The sequence below is a fragment of the Chiloscyllium plagiosum genome, unplaced genomic scaffold (genome assembly GCF_037043375.1).
Source record: "Chiloscyllium plagiosum isolate Xiang-an unplaced genomic scaffold, Cpla_swu_hap1 HiC_scaffold_15, whole genome shotgun sequence".
NCBI classification, from domain to species: Eukaryota; Metazoa; Chordata; class Chondrichthyes; order Orectolobiformes; family Hemiscylliidae; genus Chiloscyllium; species Chiloscyllium plagiosum.
The window spans coordinates 53,090,632-53,112,211 of record NW_028270153.1 but is presented as its reverse complement, the minus strand read 5'-3'; the positions used below and the strand labels follow the sequence as shown (position 1 = coordinate 53,112,211).

Below are 21,580 nucleotides of genomic sequence, written 5' to 3'. Positions count from 1 at the left end.
CAGACTGCTACCACTCTCCAACCCTTGGTCATGCTGAGCCATTTTCTTTCCATTTGCAGAGACACTGGTTATGTTATTGCACCTTTCCTAATTCATCATTCTTTATTACGAGTCAAAATAATCAGTTGCTATGGTTATTCAACCAGAAGAACATCACAACTATGGTATGTTCAGTCTCATTGTCATATCCTGTTCAGAATTCATGTTGCCCAGCAGGAATTATTGTGCAACATCAGGGTTTAGAAATCAGTATTGACTTTAACTTTTCCTCCATCAGCCTGGTGGCACTGTTGGTGCTTGTTCAATAACAACACATACAACCAAATACTGAACACAGAAGCAATCGTCCCAAAACCCACAAATGAAGCTACATTAGAACATTATTTCACACTGCAGCGCAGAGGAACTAGGGAGAGCAGAGGAAAATCACCTATACATCGTATTAAAAAAGAACGGGTACCCCATGAACACAGTCCGCTGATTTCTTAGCAACAAACCCAAAAAAGCAGACAAATCACGCCCAGAATCCCTAGCCACTCTCCCCTACCTCCCCTATCGGAAATGACTGCCAGACTACTCAAACATTTTGGTATCATGGGAGCACATAAATCCACCAACACATTAAAACAACAGCTTAAAACAGAACTTAAAAGACCCTATACAGAAAACAAGCAAAATTTACAAAATACCTTGCAAGAGCTGAAACAAACACTATATTGGACAAACAGGCAGAAAACTAGCCACCAGGATACATGAACATCAACTATCCACAAAAAGACATGACCCACTCTCACTATTATCCTTATATACCGATGAGGAAGGACACCACTTAGACTGGGACAACACATCCATCCCACGAGAGAGGTGCATGAGAATTCCTAGAAGCATGGCATACCAACTGGAACTCTATCAACAAACACATTGATTTGGACATCATCTACCACCCTCTCAGAAAAAGAACAGGAAATAACATCACCAACACAGGAAATGGCATCACTAACCCAAGGAAACCTAATCACATAAATAGAAAGTGGGACATAACACCATTGCTTCACCAGAGGCGCACTGATGATTTTACCTAGTACGGTGAGGAAATGTCTGATAAGGAACCTTGCAGTTCAGCGAGCTACAGTCTAATTACTTGTAATAAATAATAATTCTCAGTTAAAACAGAAATCTAGACCACGCTTTCTATCAGGAGAAAGTGAGGACTGCAGATGCTGGAGATCAGAGCTGAAAATGTGTTGCTGGAAAAGCGCAGCAGGTCAGGCAGCATCCAAGGAGCAGGAGAATCGACATTTCGGGCATGAGCCTGAAGAAGGGCTTATGCCCGAAACGTTGATTCTCCTACTCCTTGGATGCTGACTGACCTGCCACGCTTTCTATCAACCTTCATTTGAAAGTCAGGTAAATTGGAGTACTAAGTGCATCTTGAAAAATCGCAACTTTAACATTTAATATGACTCTGGGAATACCAGACAGGAGGCTGGAAGAACACAGCAGGCCAGATGGCATTGGGAGGCGTTGACGTTTCAAGTGTAACCCTTCTTCAGGATCCAAAACATCGACTTCTTCACCTCCTGATGCTGCCTGACTTGCTATGCTCTTCCAGCCTCCTGCCTGTCTATTTTGGATTCTAGCATCTGCAGTTTTTTTTTGTCTCTGGGGATACCAGGGCTTAATTTACAGTGTGCTACCTGCAATGGATCAATGACAAGAAAAACAGAGTTCACATTTCCAGTCCAATATGACATTTACTGAAGGGAGCCTAGTGGCCATATTACTGGACCTGGATTATTATTACATAAACATGGATTTAAAATTCCATCAAGACATCTGAGGGATATTTGAATTCAATTAACTAAATAAACATAGAATCAAAATCTAGTTTCTATAATGGTGACCATGAAAGTGATTGTTGTGAAAGTCCAGCAAGCTCACTAATATTCTTTAAAGAAGAATCCTTACATTTTTAAAATGATTTATGACAGATAGTGACATGTTTGTTACTGCACTGCCCTTCAAAATATCCCAGTAAGTAGCTCAGTTGTATTGAAACTGCTTAGAAGAAAGTCAAGTAAGAATAAAACAGGGTGAATCACCCAGCATCAATCTGGACGTTAGACATGACAGAGGCACACTACCCTGTTGACTCTATAGTGTTCTTGTCTCTTCTCGGTGGGGGGGGTGGGGAGCTAATGCCAAAACTGGAAGAGCTGTGCTGCATACCAGTAAAACAATAACCTAACATAGTCAGATTAATGTCTCAGATAGCGCTATCACCTTATATAGGTATGTCCTGTCAGAGGATACATTCAGCAGAGGTGGCTTCTTACTGTCACAATTGAGGTGCCAGTCCCCTTCATCACCATTCCTGGGCATGTCTGGTCCTGCTGGCAGGGCAGATTGACCAGAAATTATTACACAGTGATATACTATCAGGAGAGAATGGCCTTGTGAATAATCAACATTGACTCAGGACCTCAGGGAATCTCATGGCAGTAGGCAAAATTGGACAAGGAAATCACCTGCTAATTCCATATGTCACCTCCTTGAGCAGATGGATCATCACTGCTCCATGTTCAACAGCCAGGGTGTCAAGGGCACAGAATCTATTGCATGTGGGACCCTCAATATCCATCACTAAGGGTGGTTGTGTAGCATCATTATTGATCATGAAGATATAATACTTGCCAATTTATACTTATGGAAGACAGTGAGATGATCAAAGCAAAGGAAAAACCTACTTGACCTCATCCTTATCAAGCAACCTATTATTGATACATCTGTTCTTGACAGGATTGGCCAGAGATTACCTTGTGGAGATGAATCTTCAGCATCAGACTAAGGACATACTCCATCATGTCGTTAAATGGGATTGATTCAGAATGATCTAGCAACTTCAGACTGGGCTTGCATGAGTCACTGTGGACCATCATCAGCAATCAAAAACAGCCTGTAATTCATGGCCTAGCATTACCTTCAGTCTATTATTTTCATCAAACCAGGGATCAATCATGGCTCAATGAGGAGTGAACATGAACATCTCAAGTGCAGCATTTGGCAGGGTGTAAAATCTTTTTTTATTTTTAACAACAGTTCATGAGATATCTTCAGGGTATTTTTTGAGTTTTGGGAGCTATGTGCTAGTTTTCAAGAACTCTTTGTTTTCAGTCCCATTAACTTCTTCCTTGGAGGATACAATGACACAGTAATTTTTTAAAATATTTATGGACGTTTTTAAAAACAATATTTTTTTGCTTTGTGGCAGATTTGAATTCGCAGAGAAGCAAAATCAGGAGATTTCATTAATATCCCCAATAAATATCATTGCTCTGTTAAACTTAAAGCCATAACATGAGAAAACTTAGCTCACAATGAGCCTGTCAATCATAGATATGGGAGCGGAGCATGTTGTTATTCAATAATGATTCAGCAGTTAAATGTCAAGGGAAGACGGTCAGACTCACTTTTGTGTGATCCTCTTGTGACACAAACATTGCTTGCTCAATTATTAGCTCAAGACTGAATCGTGTCAGGTCATGCTGTACAACACATGCTGCTTTTATTATCTAAGTTAAAAATCACACAACACCAGGTTATAGTCCAACAGGTTTATTTGGAAGCACACTAGCTTTCGGAGCGCCACTCCTTCATCAGGTGGTTGTGGAGGACACAATTGTAAGACACAGAATTTATAGCAAAAATTTACAATGTGATGTAACTGAAATTATACATTGAAAAAAATACCTTGATTGTTTGTTTAGTCTTTCATCTGTTTGAATACCATGATAGTTTCACTTCTTTCTTTTTTAAAAAAGTTGCATTCTCAGGTTGTGTGATTTTTAACTTTGTACACCCCAGTCCAACATCGGCATCTCCAAATCATGTTTGGAGGCCTTGTGAATATTATTGAACAATGTGCAATAATCAGTGAACATTTCCATTTCAGACTTTATTACAAAGGGAAGGTCATTGATGAAGCAGTTGAAGATGATTGGATAATTCGCACCGCAGTGCTACAAGTCAGCTCTATTGAACAGCTTTGACATAGGCGGTAAAAAGGTCTGGAGCTAAATGCTCTTAATAGAGCTAAGTAGCATTGAATAACTTGCTGGAGAGTAAATTCCATTTGATAGCATTGTCAATTGAACCTTCCAACATTTTAATAATGATTAAGAGCAGGCATATAGCAGACTGGTAATTGGCCAGTTTGAATTTGTTCTGATTGTTGCAAACAGGATATACCTTGGCTACTGTGAGATAGTGTGTTATGAGGTATTGTGTTATAGGTTATCTTTATTAACTCACTTACCAGCATACTATATGTTACTGTATTTTCACGCCTTATTAGCTCTTGCTACAAGCAGTGTTTACCTCTGAATAAGTGTAGCATACCATTCCCATCAAGTATCCACAAAACATTATAGTATTAATCAGCCCTTACCAACCATGTCCTGGACCTGAATAGATTCCTCAATTAGTCTAAGCACCTGTTGAATACCTTTTGACTGGGCCATTATACCTTGAAGAAACTAACTGACAAAACAGTGTTTCCATGAAATTGCATGAATGAATGAAACTCATACTGGTAAATAGTAAATAAATCTCACAGCCCAGCTGCAGCAATCAGTTTAATATCCTTTATTATTTTGTTAAGTACACATACAATTTCTAACTTATTTAAAGCATATAGGCCTAGTATTTTTACTAACATTTACTAATTTAAGACAAAAGGACTAACAGTTCTTAATTATGCAAAACACCCTTAAATCCCATAAAATGTAACAGCCAGCACTTAGTTTAACCCACCTCCTTCTCCCAGGACAGAAGCCCCTCAAACCTTTGTGCACTATAAATAAAAAATGTAACACCATAATGATGGAATTCTAATATTTATTAAGGGCAGTGTATAAAGGTGCTCTTAAAAACTTAAAAACTCTTTTAAAATGTAAAAAATTCAGGATTCTATTGCCGCCTGGAATTTGTGCTGTGATTGCTGAATGAAGAGGCTATTTTCACCATTCATCAATTTCGGTCGTTATTTGACCACAATCCCACACTACTTATCACGTCATTAGAGAGAAATCAATAATGAGCTAGATGGGAAAAAGACATGACTAGGGCCACAGCTATTGCTAAAGCACTGCAGCCAGGATGTTGTGAGGGTCCATTACATTTGGCATTTCAGTGTTCCAGCCACATCCTGATAAACAGAGTGAATGGAATTCACTGAAGAATGGCATTAGTGATGCTGAAAACCTTAGGAGGAGGCCAAGATGGAAATTCCACTTGGCACATGTGGCAGGCAGAAGGTAGTTGGAAGTGTTTCAGCCTTTTGTTTTGCCCTGGCTCCCACTGTCATTGAGAAGGGGTCTATTTGTGGAGCTTCCTCTTCCTCATTTTTAGGTATATCTGATGTCAACACTCAAAGTACAATGAGGCATTGGACAAATTCACTTCCAAAATCAGGTTCTTCCCTGTGGTGAATCATGATCCTATTAGCAGGAGAATGGGAAGTAAGGTTGTCGAGTCAAGGAGCGAGACCGGGAGTGGGGATGAGGAGTGAAGATATAACTGGAGAGTGAGATCATGGTTTAATGAATGATGCCAGTAACTGAGGTTGGTTTCAATGTCAGTGATTGAGGCCCACTGATAGAATCTAGGCAGCAGATAGATGATTTCCAGATTAAGGCTAGGGGCCTAATGGCAAACGGAGGCTGCAAAGAAGGGAAAGATGTGTCTCAAAAGGGGGAATGAAGAGCTGGAAACAGAGATGAAAGCACTGCAAAGGGAAAAAAAGGAGAATTCAGGCACTACAAAGTAACCATTTAGCTGTGACCTTATCAACCTGTAGTGAGCATGCTTAGGGTGAAGACCTTTCACGTATCAAAGTGTTTCAATTTTTTAAAAATAAAGTACTGACTGCTAACTGACATTGTTGTTTCATTCCAATTAAAAACGGTTATGTCTGGAAAATTAAAGATTCTTTTGCAAGTTGTGGCTTTAAGTTTAATGGAGCAGTGTAACCCTTGGGAATCGCAATACCATCCAAGAGAAAGCAGCTATCTTAATTAGCATCCCATCCACCAAAATAAATATTTATTCTGTTCACGATTGATGCACAGTGGCTTTCAAATTCAGAACCTCTGGTCCCAAGAGAAAAAAGGTGCCTGGGGACACCACCAATTGTTCCAATTTCCATAATGCCCTGACTTAGACTCTGCAGGGTCAAAGTCCTGGAATTCCCACTCCAACAGCATTGTCAGTTTAAGCAGCACTTAAGGAGATAGCTTAATACCACCTTCTCAAAAGCAATTAGGAATGGGCATGAAATAGTGGCTTGCTGGCAATACTTACATTTTATGAAGGAAGTAAATCATTACTCCAGCAATCAACCTACAGCACTTGCAGCCATGATTCCCGACCTCATACAAAAGCAGACATGATTCCTAGTTAGGATTAAATTGAAGTATTGCCCAATTCATAATATATTAAAATTTTGTAACTACTGTTATGAAGTTGAAGGCATGTACTGTACCCTTAAGGGAGAGTGAATGCTGTTCTGAACTGAGAGCTCACAAGCACCTGTCACATGACTAACTAGCAGTCTCAGAGTGTATTGGAAAATATGTAACATTCGGCTGTGAAGTGGATACCTGAGTTAGTTGCTGTTTTGACAACAATTTGAATTTAACCAATCAGTTTAAATTATGCCCCAGGATACTAAAACCCAATAGCGTTTGCATTTTGTTTGGTTTTGCCAAAAGCGAACCAATGAGACAATCTGATGTTGGGGGTATACGAAAGACAGGCAATTTGAAAGTCAGACACAGTAACTGCCATTGAAACACTTTCTATCAAAGGTACCTTTTCATATGAAATATATTTGCAGTAAAAAGGAAGACGACGACCCTGGGAGATCTTCAGCTGGAAGAAGAAAGATACTGACGATGACAGCCACTGTATGGTTTTGAAATTAAGTTGATGCAATTTTAATAAGTGTTTTATTGGAATAGTACATTGTTATATAGTTTAAGGCAAATAATAATTAGTTAAGAGGGAGGGGGCTCAGAGTTGTGAATACTAGTTGCTTAATGTTCACATTTGGAGTTAAAGAATAATTTGGTATTATTTTCTTTTAAATAGTGGAATTTGGGAGTTCTCTGTCACTCATATTTTAATAGATTACGAGGTGAGGTGAAGTTTTCTGGGTGTTTGGTTTAATTACCAGAGGGGTTCTCTGCCATATCGTAACACTACACATTTTTCCGCTTCAAAACCTTCCCTTCCATTTTATGTTCTTGTTGTGCTTTTGTGTCTGACTTTACCTTGATTATTTTCTCTGTTCAGATTTAAAATTAAAACTGCTCTTGCAATTTATTAATCTGTAATTACTTTCACCTGCCAGTGTGCTGCTCAAATACGCCTTCTCACAGGAGGCTCCAAACAACTTTACAACCCAGATCTTTCTTACTGAGATGGATAATTTGCGTTAGATAATTTCCTGGCTTGCCACACCCATCTTGATTAAAAGGCACCTGAAAGGCCCAGACTTGGTTCTGGACAGGAGAAGATGTTGTCTGAGTCGAGCTCCCCATCCCTGGAAAAAGAACAGAGAATACTACAGAGTGCCAACATTTGGTTAAAAGACCTATCCCCTTCTCTGAGACTTTGTCTCAGTTATTTTGTTAAATCTTTTGCCTTCTACTCCTCAGCACACTCTCTCCATTACATGCCATCCACTTTCATGGCCTCTTATTGCCCCTATGATAACTCAATGCTCACTCATGAAACCTCTCCTAGCCATGGCCTTCACTCCCTGCATTACTATTCATGGTCATTCCATGCCATTTACCCAATATACATAACCCACAAACCAAATGAACTCTATAGTAACAACAGCATATGTGAAACTACTCAGAAATAAAAGCACCTTTCATAATCCATTGAAAAAATGATATTCCTACAGCCCTATTAGAGTGTCATTAGATCCTCATACCTCTGAATCATATGCACGTTAACACTGAGACATTGATGTTAAAAAACGTGTTAGAACCACATAAAGCTGTCAGTCAGGCAAAATAAACAGCTGTGTATGCAAACTATCACTAACGTTAGCCATTTGAGTTCGAACTCTTAGATAAGTCTCAATTTCCTATAGCAAAGTAAACAAGAGGCCACTCACATGACCATTTTACGATGATGGGTTCTCCATCGAGCATTCATAATGAAGCTTGCCCCTTCATTTCAAGTGGCTCTGGAATTGTTATGACTCCTTGAATATATGGGCTTACCTCTCTGTTTCCCATAATTATTGTCAATTTTGCTCAATAAGTGATAGTGCTACAGAAAAGATATTAGTTTTTTAAAAAGTTGAAAAGCTGGTTTCCCCTGGAGCATTGGAGGCTGAGGGGTCTGTTTTTGTGCTGTACATCTCCATGACTCTGTGACTATAATTGAAGTCTACATCTACACACACCCACACTAACCTTGTACACTTTAAGGCTACACTGTGATCTTGAGTTCTTGAAAGATATTATCAATTCAACTGCTCTTGATGATTGACTCATCTCCCCATTCTTACATTTAAAAAACAGTTGTACCTGTCATTAATCCTTTTTTTAAAACAGTGAGTTGGTGAATCGTTAGTTCCTGACAATCACCTTGAGATTTTGAAGATTGCTGAGTACATTTTAATATTGTTTGAGGTTTAGCATCGACTAGATTCATTCTCATGTTGCAGGTAAAGGCTTACAAATGAAAAAAACCTGGGAATTATATAATTGAATAAAATGTAGTGTTTGAACAAAAATTCAATTCATTTACATATTCTACAAACAAAATCATCAGGAACCCATGATCCATCTAGGTCATTGTGGATTGTTGATCAATTGCTTCAGGAGAAAAACAACATAATTTGCGTGGCTATATAGCTGCCCCAAGGGTCTTCGTTTGCCAATTGGTGTGACTATGCTGTTCCTAGCATTACGGGCAGCATGGTGGCTCAATAGTTAGCACTGCTGCCTCACAGCACCAGGGACCCAGGTTCGATTCCAACCTCAGGCGATTGTCTGTGTGGAGTTTGTACATTCTCCCCATGTCTGTGTGGGTTTCCTCTGGGTGCTCCGGTTTCCACCCATAGTCCAAAGATGTGCAGGTCAGGTGAATTGGTCATGCTAAATTGCCTGTATTGCTAGGTGCATTAGTCAGAGGGTAAAGGATCTGGGTGGGTTACTCTTTGGAGGGTCGGTGTGGACTGGTTGGGCTGAAGGGCCTGTTTCCACACTGTAAGTAATCTAATCTAATTTAGCACACCATCTATCTCGTCCCAAGATATTCTGAATCTGATAGTTCTTTGTGTGGACAAGAACATTGTGTCGTAAATTCTATGCGGACTAGTTACTAACTGAAACATGCTGTCCCTCATCCTATTGTAGAGGATGTCTGGAAAGTAACACTATTTAACATTCTACTTATTTTACATTATAAAAGAAAAACCATCCATAGCACTTCACAGCTCATTCAGTTTCTCTGGAAGTGAATTGTTGCAATGTAGAATTACATAGGTTTCCTTGCCACACAGATCACTCCAGGTCTGAACAACCAATGTTGCCTGAATTTTACTGGTATCACTGTTCTCCGAGGAGAGGGAGCCTTGGAACTCTTATTTGCACCACCTTCAGGTTGTTGCTGTTCCACGTGTGGCTATTGATTTTATAGTTAAGGTGCAGTCTGCTTCAGAATAATAGCTCCCACACAGCAGCCTTGATTTCATAAGAAGCAGAGATCAGACTGCTTTGTTGACTGCTGCTGTATTGAGATTGAAGTAAACCTTTTTGAACATTGGCTCAGACATGATTCAGTACAGACCAAAAAATAAAAGTAGTTCAGAACAATTCAGCAAAGTCTGTCATGTGAAATAATCGATATTTCTAAGCAATAAAAATAATGCACCTTAACGTGGCCATGATGCAATCACTGGCAAAGTAGGAAAACTTGCTAACAGGAAAATTCAGCCTGTAAGATATGTGCCCTTTGTCCTTGTGCTCCCCATACATGGGAATAGATTTTTCTAGTCCATCTCAGCAAAACCTGTTATAATCTTATATACCCCAATCAAATCTCACCTCAATCTACCTTGTATCTAAACTCCCCCGTCTCTGGAATTATACTGGTAAAACTCCCATCGATCCTGTCAAAAACTCTCACACCTGTCCTAATGTCTATGAACAAAAACTGTATATAATACATTAGTTATGGCTTAACAAGAAACTTGTGCAAATTTCCCAACCAATTTTTCTTTGGTTTTTGAACATGTCCAGTCTCTCTTGTTTAATAGTATTAAATGTATATTTTTACAATGGAGAATTATAAAGTAGGCATGATTGCAAAATGGACAATGCCAGTTCCATTCCAACAGGCAGTCCAAGTGCTTTTTATTTTGAATATTCTTCTAACATTGCAAACTAATTGTCTGAACATCACTCCAATCTTTATATTTTAAAAAACTTAAATACAAAAGGCTGCAAAAGATGGCATTCTGCGGGTCACCCAATTTAATGTTCCAGACTTAATCAATACTCCTCCCTGAAACCAATCCAAAAGGGCATAATCATCAAATTAAATATGTTGTTTGAATATAAAGGCCATGGATTTCACAAAGTATAGAGGTGTGAATCAACAACATATGATGTGTGACCTACAAGACCACCAATCCTAAGAGAAGCTGGATTTGATACTTCAATAAGACAAACTAGCATCGGTATTTTTGAGTTGAAAAAGTGCCTCGCAATAATCTTTATAGTTAAGTGATAATTTATCACTGAACTGAGAAAGAGTAGTTGCACTGAAACCTCCAAAAAGTCTGCAAAACAAAACAGGTCTCTCTCTCTCTCTCTCTCTTTGTGAGCAGAAGGCACTCAAAGGCACAGAAAACAAGAATTTCTGACTCCAAAAAATATCTAGGTCCAACTAACTAGCTCCCGAACTGAGGAATGCTCTGGTCAATAACAATGTGAGATCACTGCTAGAAACTAAAAGAACTGTGGGAAGGTACCTGCTTCCTCCCTTGATTTTGAATTTTGACCCTAGATTTATGGGATTTTGTTCACGTTTGCTTATATTTCCCAGCCATGAGAGTTCTGCAGAACTTTCTGCTTGTCCTAGTTGTGAATGTGTGTGTTTGTGAATGTGTGTGTGTTGGGATTTAGAAGGGTTATTGTCTAGGTGTGCATATTAGTAATTGTAAAAAAAAAAGTTTGTTATAATAAATAAGCTTTTTTTGTTATTGATGGTGAGTTTATTTTATCTTAAGGAGTGGTCAAAGACAGACATTTTAGCAATTAAATTGGTCATTTATATATCTGTAACAACTTGTGGAATAGTGGGGTTTGTTTTTCAGTGCACCTTTCCCTTCTGGAACGTGACAACTATCAAACCTTTGTATAACTTTCAATAACTCTGTTAAATAACCCTCTTAACTTTCCCTACACTAAAGAAAACAGGCTAAGCTCCATGAATCTGTACACAGTTAAATTCCCTCATTGGAGGTATCCTCTGAGATATCAGTTCTCATTGATCTTTACACCCATCTCAATTGGAGAAAGTGAGGACTACAGATAAAATCGAAGAGTGTGTTGCTGGAAAAGCACAGCCGGTCAAGCAGCATCTGAGGAGCAGGAGAATCGATGCTTTGAGCATCAGTCCTTCATCAGGAATGAGGCTTTGGGCTAAGGGGCCTGAGAGATAAATAGGAGGGGGTGGGGCTGGGGGAAAGGTAGCTGGGAATGTGATAGATAGATAAATGTGGGGGTGAACGTGATAGGTTGGAGAGGAGGGTAGAGCTGTAGTTGGGAAGAAAGAAGGACAGGTAGGACTAAAAATTGAAGAGTGTCATGCTGGAAAAGCACATAAAACACCACCGCCCAGTGGCTGAACACTTTCACTCCGCCAAGGACATGCAAGTCCTGGTCCTCTTCTCCTGTCAAACCCTACCACCTGATGCGTGGAGGAAGAATGCCTCATCTTTTATCTTGGGATCCTCCAACCACACAGGATCAATGTGGATTTCACCAGTTTCCTCATTTCCCCTTTCCCCACTTTATCCCAGTTTCAACCTTGCAACTTGACACCATCCTCTTGAACTGTCCTATCTGTCCTCCTTCCTTCCCACCTATCCTCTCCAACCTATCACCTTCACCCCCACCTTCATCTACCAATTGCATTCCCAGCTACCTCCCCCACCAGCCCCACCCCCTCCCCCTCCCCCTCCCATTTATTTCTCAGCCCCCTTGGCCCACAAGCCTCATTCCTGATGAAGGGCTTATGCTCAAAACGTGCATTCTCCACAGATGCTGCCTGACCGGCTGTGCTTTTTCAGCACCACACTCTTTGACACCCATCTCACCTGGAAAAGACCTGCGGACTTGTAAGAGATCACAGGATGAGATGCCCATGCTTTCTGCCTCCTCTTTAGAATCAGCTAGAAGATACTTTCAGACAGAGTTCCACTAGAAACTATTGAATTGGGTGCAAATCAGCCACAGTAATTAACAGCAATTCCCTCTAACCTGGAGATTCGGAAAGAGAGAAGGACTCCTGAACCTGTTAAAATTTTAATTTCAACTCCTCAAAGGGTGACAACAAGAAACCTTATAGCCTGCTGAGAATCTTTTATTTTAAAATACTTCAAAGCTTTGAAACCATCTTAATTAAATAAAAAAAATCTATTAAGCAGGCTTCCAAGCAATTTGCAATGTGCTCTGTCAGTTAATGCCTGGACATGGGGACAACGATAGTGGAAGGTGACAATGTATTTTGACTCAACAGGGAATTGGTTGCTGAGTATCAGGAGGATCTTACGTTCTTTACTTTGCTAAATCATGTAGGCATTTAACATTAGCACATTGTTGTTTAATGCAGGTTGTGTATAATTGAAACATCTAGGGCCAAGCTTTTATGGAAAGGTTATACGGTAGGTTAGGAATTCAGTGGTAGTTTCAAATTTTCACTAAGGCAGTGAAGCAAGGTGAGAAAAATATCTCCACAACAGAGAATTGTTAGTAATTTGTGAGCACTTTGCCCCAGGAACCAATGAAATTGGCCAGCACTGTAGCTTTTATGAAAAAGGTAAGTAAAACCTCTGAAGTGATGGATGGGAAAAGCAGAGGGGACCTGATTTTGGATTGTTCTAACAACAGAATGTGATTGAGTGAAAACCTCCTTCTGTGCTATAAGTATCTTAGATCCAAAGCTGAAAGTCTCATCAAGAGTTAGTACAGGTGAATGACCTAACATTTTCATCTGAACAATATAGGTCTGAAAGTCAGGTTTGACAGAAAAATAGTAAAACGGCTTTGCCATATCCAAAGTGCCTCTTTTAATGTCTTCAAAAAACTTTTTCCTTTCACCATGCTTCTTCCTTCTTAGGTTGTTACCTGCTTGCTAACTTCCCTGGATTTTGTTTTTTAAAGAGGAGTGTCAGCACTGTATCCAAAGACAGAGTTTTGGTCAAGTTATTTCAGATTTCCAACAAATGCAGTCTCCTGTTTTATATCAAACTTTGTCATTGCAATTTAGTAGGTTTCTTTCTCCAAAACTCAGGTTAAATTTCATGGTGTATTAAACAGCACATGATTATACCATTCATCTACTGGAATGCACCTTCCACTCTTTCTGCTTTATTAACTGTCCTTTTTCTGTGTATTCTTGTAATTCAGAAATTGTTAAAGAGAAATGAGAATGATTATGTTAATGCTGATAATATTGGAATTACAACACAATTGAAAATAATGGTAAGTTAACAGACAGTAATTCTCAGTGGGAACAATGTTTGAAGATCAACATTTACATTTGAACTTAACTCTTCCATCAATAATGACACAATTGCAGGCTGTATTTTTTCTAAAATGCTTTAGTATGAAGACTTATTAGTCCATAACTCCCTAATACATTACAGATAATTACAATCGTAAAATTATATGGAACAGAAAGAAGCCATTGGTCTCATTGTTTTGGCTTTTTGCTGTCATACTGAATTAGACCCACTCCCTTGCACTTTCCTTGTCATCCTACAAAAACATTTCTCTTCAAATACTTATCCAATTCTCTTTTGAAAATTATCATTGGTGCTCATGCCACCACCCTCTTAGCTCATATGTATTTTCTGTCTGAAGTTACTGAAAGAGCTTGCAGAATCATTTCTTGTTTACTTAGTAACTGTTTCTGTTAAAGTTCAGACTGTAAACTCAACTGCTTTCTGAACTGATATTATAAGAAGGTTTTTCTACTACCTTAAGTCAGGTTTAATTCTGGAATTTAACTATGGCAGGTGCTTTCATTGTCCCTCATTTGCAATATGTATCACATCGGATGGAGCTTTATATTTAACCAGCAAACAGTTTGATTTGAATTTAGCATGTATTTAAGTAAAGGCACATACTGAATCTGTTTCACAGATTTTTCAGGCAAAATGTTTTAGATTACAGCAATTCGCTTTATACAATACCTTTCCTTGCATTGCTACTGGAAATGATTTCTCCATATTTAAACTATGCAAGGTCAACATATATCCTTTTTGGAAATATAAACTGGAAAATGGAAGTTTACACTCTTCTGTCATGCAGAGAATGAAAGTGGAACTGGATGGTGCTCTGTTAATGACTACATAAGTTTATGTAACTTTTGCTGGATTTAATACTTTAATGAGAGACACTGGCACGAAGTAATTTTAGCTTATTAAAAAAACTGCCCAGCAATAGCCTTTATAATTACGCAGGAGTTGGTCATTGAACTGAGAAGGAGTAACTGCACTGAGACTTTCAAAAGGTGGGCGAAACAAAAAAAGTCTCTATCTCTTTACGAGTAGAATACATTCAAAGGCACAGAAAAGAAGAATTTATAACTCAAAAAATATCCAGGTCCAACTGCCAGCTCCAAATTGAGGGCTGCTCTGGTCAAGAACAATACAAGATCATTGCCAGAAACCAAAAGAACTGTGAGAAGGTCACCTTCCTCTCTTGATTTTGAATTTTGACCCTTGATTCATGGAATTTGTTCATGTTTGTTTATATTTCCCAGCCATGAGAGTTCTGTGGAACTATCTGGTTGTGAATGCATTTTGTTTTAGATTATTTACAGTGTGGAAACAGGCCCTTTGGCCCAACAAGTCCACACTGACCTGCCGAAGCGCAAACCACCCAGACCCATTCCCCTACATTTACCCCTCCGCCTAACACTACGGGCAATTTAGCATGGCCAATTCACCTGACCTGCACAGTTTCAGACTGTGGGAGGAAACCAGAGCACCCAGAGGAAACCACGCAGACACGGGGAGAATATGCAAACTCCACACAGTCAGTCGCCTGAAGCGGGAATTGAACCCGGGTCTGTGGCGCTGTGAGGCAGCAGTGCTAACCACTGTTCATTTGCGTGTGTGTGTGTTGGGATTTAAAAGGGTTGTTGTCTAGGTGTGTATATGAGCAATGAATAACCTGTTTTGCCACTTGTAAGATGATAAAGTTCATTACAATAAAGATTTGTTTTCTAATTTATTGATGTAAGCTGGTGAGAATTTATTTTGTTTTAGCTAGTGGTGAAAGTCAGGCAAATTTGGTCATTTATACATCTGCAACAACTGTTGGAACAATGGGGTTTGATTTTGGGTGCACTCTTCCCATCTGGGACATGACAGCTATCAAACATTTGCATGATGTTCAGTAACTATGTTAAATAACTCTCTTAACATTTGCTGCACCAAGAAAAACAGGCTAAGCTCCATCAGTCTGTACACAGCTAAATTCCCTCATCTTTGGTATCCTCTGAGGTATCAGTTCTCATTTAATTCAAACCTCATAGCATCCATGAAGCATAATTGCTTCCTTATTGGTAGTTGTTCAATTACTTATGTCCTGAACTCTGGGATTACCCTCCAATCCTATCTGCCTTTTGTTAAGATGCTCCTTAAAACTTTTGACCATCAGGCCGAACAAAATATTGTGAGGCTGAATGTCCATTTTTATTTTATAACTTGTACTTGAGTATCGATTCAAAGACAACTGGGAAGAGGCAATTAATGTTGGCCTTGCAACACTACTGAACTTGGAAGATTGAGTCATGAAATATAACTGTCCTGTGAAAAGATTTGGAAAGTTAATTATTTTAAATGGACTCAGTCATTTAGTTTTGGCCCAGTTAGTTTTGTTGGCTGGACAGTTGGTCTCTCATGCAGAGTGCAGGTTGAAGTTCCATACCCCCTGAGGTTACCATCAGAGGCCCACGTTTTCCTGAGGTGTAGCGACCTTCTGGTTAAACTCAGCATCAGTTGTCCCTCTGTAACTAAAGAGTGAGACTATGGTGACTTTGTCTCATAATTATTTGTTTAAATCGTATTAATATGGCATAGATTCCTAATTCAAACCACACAGAGTCATATGACAGACCCTTCGGTCCAACCAGTCCATGCTGAATATAATTTCAAACTAAAATAATTACACTTGCCTGCTCCTAGTCCATATCCCCCCAAACCTTTCCTATTCATGTACCTATCCAAGTGTCTGCCAAATGTTGTAGTTGGACTCACTTATTCATGTACGTATCCAAATGCCTTTGAAATATTGTAACTATACCCACATCCTTCCTGTGCAAATTCATTCCACACATGAACCACTGTGGAAAAAAAGATGTTGTCCCTCATGTCCTTTTTAAATCTCTCTCCTCTCACTTTAAAAATATGCCCCTTAGTTTTAAACTTCCCGATCTTGGGGAAAAGACCTTTGCTATTCACCTTGTCTGTGTCCATCAAGATTTTAAAAACTTCCATAAAGGACACCCTTCAATCTTCTACACTCCAGTGAAAAATGTCCCAACCTATCCAGCCTATTTTTAAAACTCAACCTCCCCCCCACTCATACCTGGCAACATTCTGGTAAATCTTTTCTGAACCCTCTCCAGTTTAAAAACATCCTTCCTATAACAGAGCAAATAGAACTGCACACAGTAGTATCTAACTGTTGTATGGGATTCTCGGATACTGTTTACAATAGTAATGTGAAGGCACCTTTTCTTCTTATATGAATAGTTTGTTATAATCCTGTTAAAGAGTTTGATTATTATACATTGTATTCACTATTCTGGATTAGTGGTGCTGGAAGAGCACAGCAGTTCAGGCAGCATCCGAGGAGCAGTAAAATTTTACTGTTCAGGATGCTGCCTGAACTGTGTGCTCTTCCAGCACCACTAATCCAGAATCTGGTTTCCAGCATCTGCAGTCATTGTTTTTACCATATTCACTTGCTCAGTGCTATGGATGTGAATATTTGAACAAAATGCTTTATGATTCATGCCTTGCTAATCACAAGTTAATGTCAATGAGCTCACTGTTATTGCAAATCCCCTTCCTTTCAGTAGGGCCTATTAATATTACAGATGAATAAGTAAATGGCAAGGTTCCATGTCCAGCAGCGAGGGTGGCATTTTAGGACACACAAGAGGTCCAGCAGGTTCTTTCTATATCTCTTATCTTCTTTTATAAATTTATAAATATAAGCTCTCCTTCAGGCTATACAGTTCTCCTTCTCATCACAGTTGACTTTCTCCACACACTGCCCACTCAACCTCCAACCAGGAGAGCTGACAGCAACTCAGTACTGAAATGTAAATGAGAAGGCTGCATCACTTTCTAACAGTAATTTATTAAGTGTGAAAATGGGCCAAGAGAAAAATCTATCCTCTAGGCAGCTGATTATCACAACTTACTACATGACAGAAATTCAAAATCTGAGGTTAATAGTTCTTCTGCTTAAAGGTCCTTTTAATGTGAAACTTTTAAAGTTGCATCAATGTCAAATGTTGCCTAAAGAAATCAGTCCTTTCTTAAAATGTGAGGCAGCAACTACAAGTCTATGGCTAGTCATAAGTTGAGACAGGGGTGGCACAGTGGTTAGCACTGCTGCCTCACAGCCCCAGGGTCCCAGGTTTGATTCTAGCCTTGGGCGACTGTCTGTGTGGAGATTAGATTTTTTTTTAAGATTACATTAGATTACATTACAGTGTGGAAACAGGCCCTTCGGCCCAACAAGTCCACATCAACCCGCCGAAGCGCAACCCACCCCATACCCCTACATTTACCCCTTACCTAACACTACGGGCAATTTAGCATGGCCAATTCACCTTACCTGCACATCTTTGGACTGTGGGAGGAAACCGGAGCACCCAGAGGAAACCCACGCAGACACGGGGAGAATGTGCAAACTCCACACAGTCAGTCGCCTGAGGCGGGAATTGAACCCGGGTCTCTGGCACTGTGAGGCAGCAGTGCTAACCACTGTGCCACCGTGCCGCCCACTATTTGCGCATTCTCCCCGCATCTGCGTGGATTTCCTCCCAGAGTCCACGCAGGTGAATTGGCCGTGCTAAATTGCCCATAGTGTTAGGTGCATTAGTCAGAGGGAAATGAGACTTGGTGGGTTACTCAGAGGGTTGGTGTGGACTTGTTGGGCCAAAGGGCCTGTTTCCACACTGTAGGGGATCTAATCTTGAACATCAAAAGCTTGGTTTGTATTCACATCCAGCCTTATTCAGAAAGGCATCAAATCCACATAGAATTTCGGAAGATCCAGATTTTCAATTCCAGGATAACTTTCCAGATGCTGGTTCATTTTCTTTTCCAATCCGTAGGTATCTGGTCCCTGAAGCTGATCAATTCTTACTTTATTTCAGAAGATCAAAAATGACGGTGTTGCTGTGACGCTATTGACAGCAGAAAACCCTTCTATCTGCTCTGAGTAACTTGGAACAAGGTCACAAAACAGGTCAGTGCCCATGGCCCAATCAAAAGTCCATGGATCCAATGCAGGAATAAGGATGATGGATTGCTTATACTTCATAAGGTTAAGTGGCACCATTAATTCAGATAAGTGCGAGGTGCTGCATTTTGGGAAAGCAAATCTTAGCAGGACTTATACACTTAATGGTAAGGTCCTAGGGAGTGTTGCTGAACAAAGAGACCTTGGAGTGCAGGTTCATAGCCCCTTGAAAGTGGAGTCGCAGGTAGGTAGGATAGTGAAGAAGGTGTTTGGTATGCTTTCCTTTATTGGTCAGAGTATTGAGTACAGGAGTTTGGAGGTCATGTTGCGGTTGTACAGGATATTGCATTCAATTCTGGTCTCCTTCCTATTGGAAAGATGTTGTGAAACTTGAAAGGGTTCAGAAAAGATTTACAATGACGTTGTCAGGGTTGGAGTGTCTGAGCTATAGGGAGAGGCTGAATAGGCTGGGACTGTTGTCCCTGGAGCGTTAGAGGCAGAGGGGTGACCTTGTAGAGGTTTACAAAATTATGAGGGGCATGGATAGGATAAATAGACAAAGTCTTTTCCCTGGGGTCGGGGAGTCCAAAACTAGAGGGCATAGGTTTAGGGTGAGAGGGGAAAGATATAAAAGAGACCTAAGGGGCAACTTTTTCACACAGAGGGTGGTACGTATATGGAATGAGCTGCCAGAGGATGTGGTGGAGGCTGGTACAATTGCAACATTTAAGAGGCATTTGGATGGGTATATGAATAGGAAGGGTTTGGAGGGATATAGGCCGGGTGCTGGCAGGTGGGACTAGATTGGGTTGGGATATCTGGTCGGCATGGACAGGTTGGACCGAAGGGTCTGTTTCCATGCTGTACATCTCTATGACTCTATGACTGTCACTCAGAGGACATTTCTCTGCACAAGCTTGCCCACACTTCCCAGCTCAGGAATGAAGGGCTGACAGCCATCTCATGCTTTCAATGTCCTAACAGTTCTGGGGGGCAGTGCACTCCCTACTCAAATCACTGGGGAGAGTTCAAGACTATGTACAGAAATCTGTGGTGATCACACTCACTTTATATTCGTAGGTCAAGATGAATCACAACATGAAGGAAGATGGCTCAAACTGGAGCCGGGTATTTGAATCCTCATTCTATATGACAAGCAAACCTCAGAGCTGGTGAGGACGACCATGACTTTCCCCACATCAGTGAGGAAACCCACTGTCTTCTAATGTTGGTGTCAGCTATTAGTTTACATGAGTGACTGCATATATTCACCACCTATTTTTCTTCTCCACTCCAGGTGCCAGCCAATACCAGAAGAAGCTAAAATATAAGATGCCACAATCTCTCCTCATTAGCAGCACCAGCTCAGAGGGTGATGTTTCTGAAGTGTCAGAGGAGGCAGCAGCATGGTATTTAGACTGCAACAACCAGCAGCAAGGAGCCTGTCACCCCAGGTAAGGCCACTCGGTAAGTACATCGCTGAAAGAGGTTCAGAGCCAGTGGAGGAAGCAACAGCTGAGGTCTTGGAGGTTCAGAGGGCATTGGGAAACCAGGAACCTGCTGAGCGTTATGCAGGTGGTTTTGTGCTAAGTTATAAGTGACACATTGAACCTACTGAGCCACACAGGGGAACACGCAGCAGTGATGCTAGAGACCCTCACTAGATTTGAATGAAAGAGGGAGGAGGCTATCCAAGCTCTGGCTACTGTCACAGCTCCAGCATGTAAATGTTTGGCTGCTTCAGTTGGAACACCCAGATCCAGGAGAGCACACAGTGTCTGCCAAATATGAACTCTAATCTGAGTCCATCACTGAAGTCCCAGGTGCTCGGCATTAATGGCAAGACAAGAGGAAGGTGAGATCCTCCAACTGCACCTTTACCTAAGGGAGGCAAAGAAGCCACATTAGTCACCCAAAAGGAGGAAGAGTGACAGCCAGAAATCCCAAGGATTTCCTCTCAGTGCTCTATCTCTCCACTTCCCCTCTGTAGTGATCCCTTTACCTTGAGCAGGTCAGGAGGGTACATCTCAACTGTGCAGGAGACTCTCGGCAGTCCAGGCCCTGAGCCCACAGGAGACTTCCAGCTAATTCATCACCATCATCAAGTTATAGTCACTAAAAGGCTGCCTCCATTTTAGCTCAGAATGTCAGAATCGCACGAAGATATAGTGGTCAACAAATAAAAACAATGACATTTGTGCGCACATGGGTGGCACAGGTGCTTATTGCATGTACCTGGTTTGCTCTTTTAAAAAATATATATTCACTTGCACTGTTGTAACATTTACTGTAGCCTTATTACATTGTGATGTACTATCCTGCTAACTTAAAGTGAAAGGAATGAAACATCTTCCCCAGCAGAAGGCTAGACAGCTCTTGCATCAGTCCACCTTTTATCGTATCATATCAGCAGCAATGTGTGAGCTTAAAGCTATTCTCATGACCCAGTGAAGTATGGAGCTGGCTTTTGGGGATCACAGTCAAGGCCAGTGAGATTAGTTTCAGGGGCTGTGGCCGGAGGTTGGATAACGACATTGGGGACGATACAGAGACAACCTATGTGAGTGAGGAGAAATGTGGGGGGGTTCTGCAGGGTGCAGGAAGGAAAGGTCATTTCCTGGCTGGGCTTCATAAAGCTATGTGAAATATGATCAATAAGAGGTAGGGAATACACAAATATAGGGTAAAAGGACCTCTTTCTCTTGGAGGGATTGGAACAGAAAAATGCTAAGATTTACTCCAGCCATAGTAATGAAATTATGTTAGGAATGCTT

The 21,580-nt window shown here is 40.5% G+C and overlaps 1 long non-coding RNA gene across 1 annotated transcript in view; it reads left to right on the top strand.

Annotated features, from left to right (window-relative positions):
- The window catches only part of LOC148147655 (uncharacterized), a 112,905-nt gene extending 94,105 nt beyond the window's left edge, over positions 1–18,800 (top strand). Inside the window, exon 4 of the long non-coding RNA XR_015759489.1 lies at positions 18,721–18,800. This is a non-coding gene — a long non-coding RNA (uncharacterized LOC148147655). The remainder of the gene's footprint in view (positions 1–18,720) is intronic.
- The last annotated feature ends 2,780 nt before the right edge of the window (positions 18,801–21,580 follow it).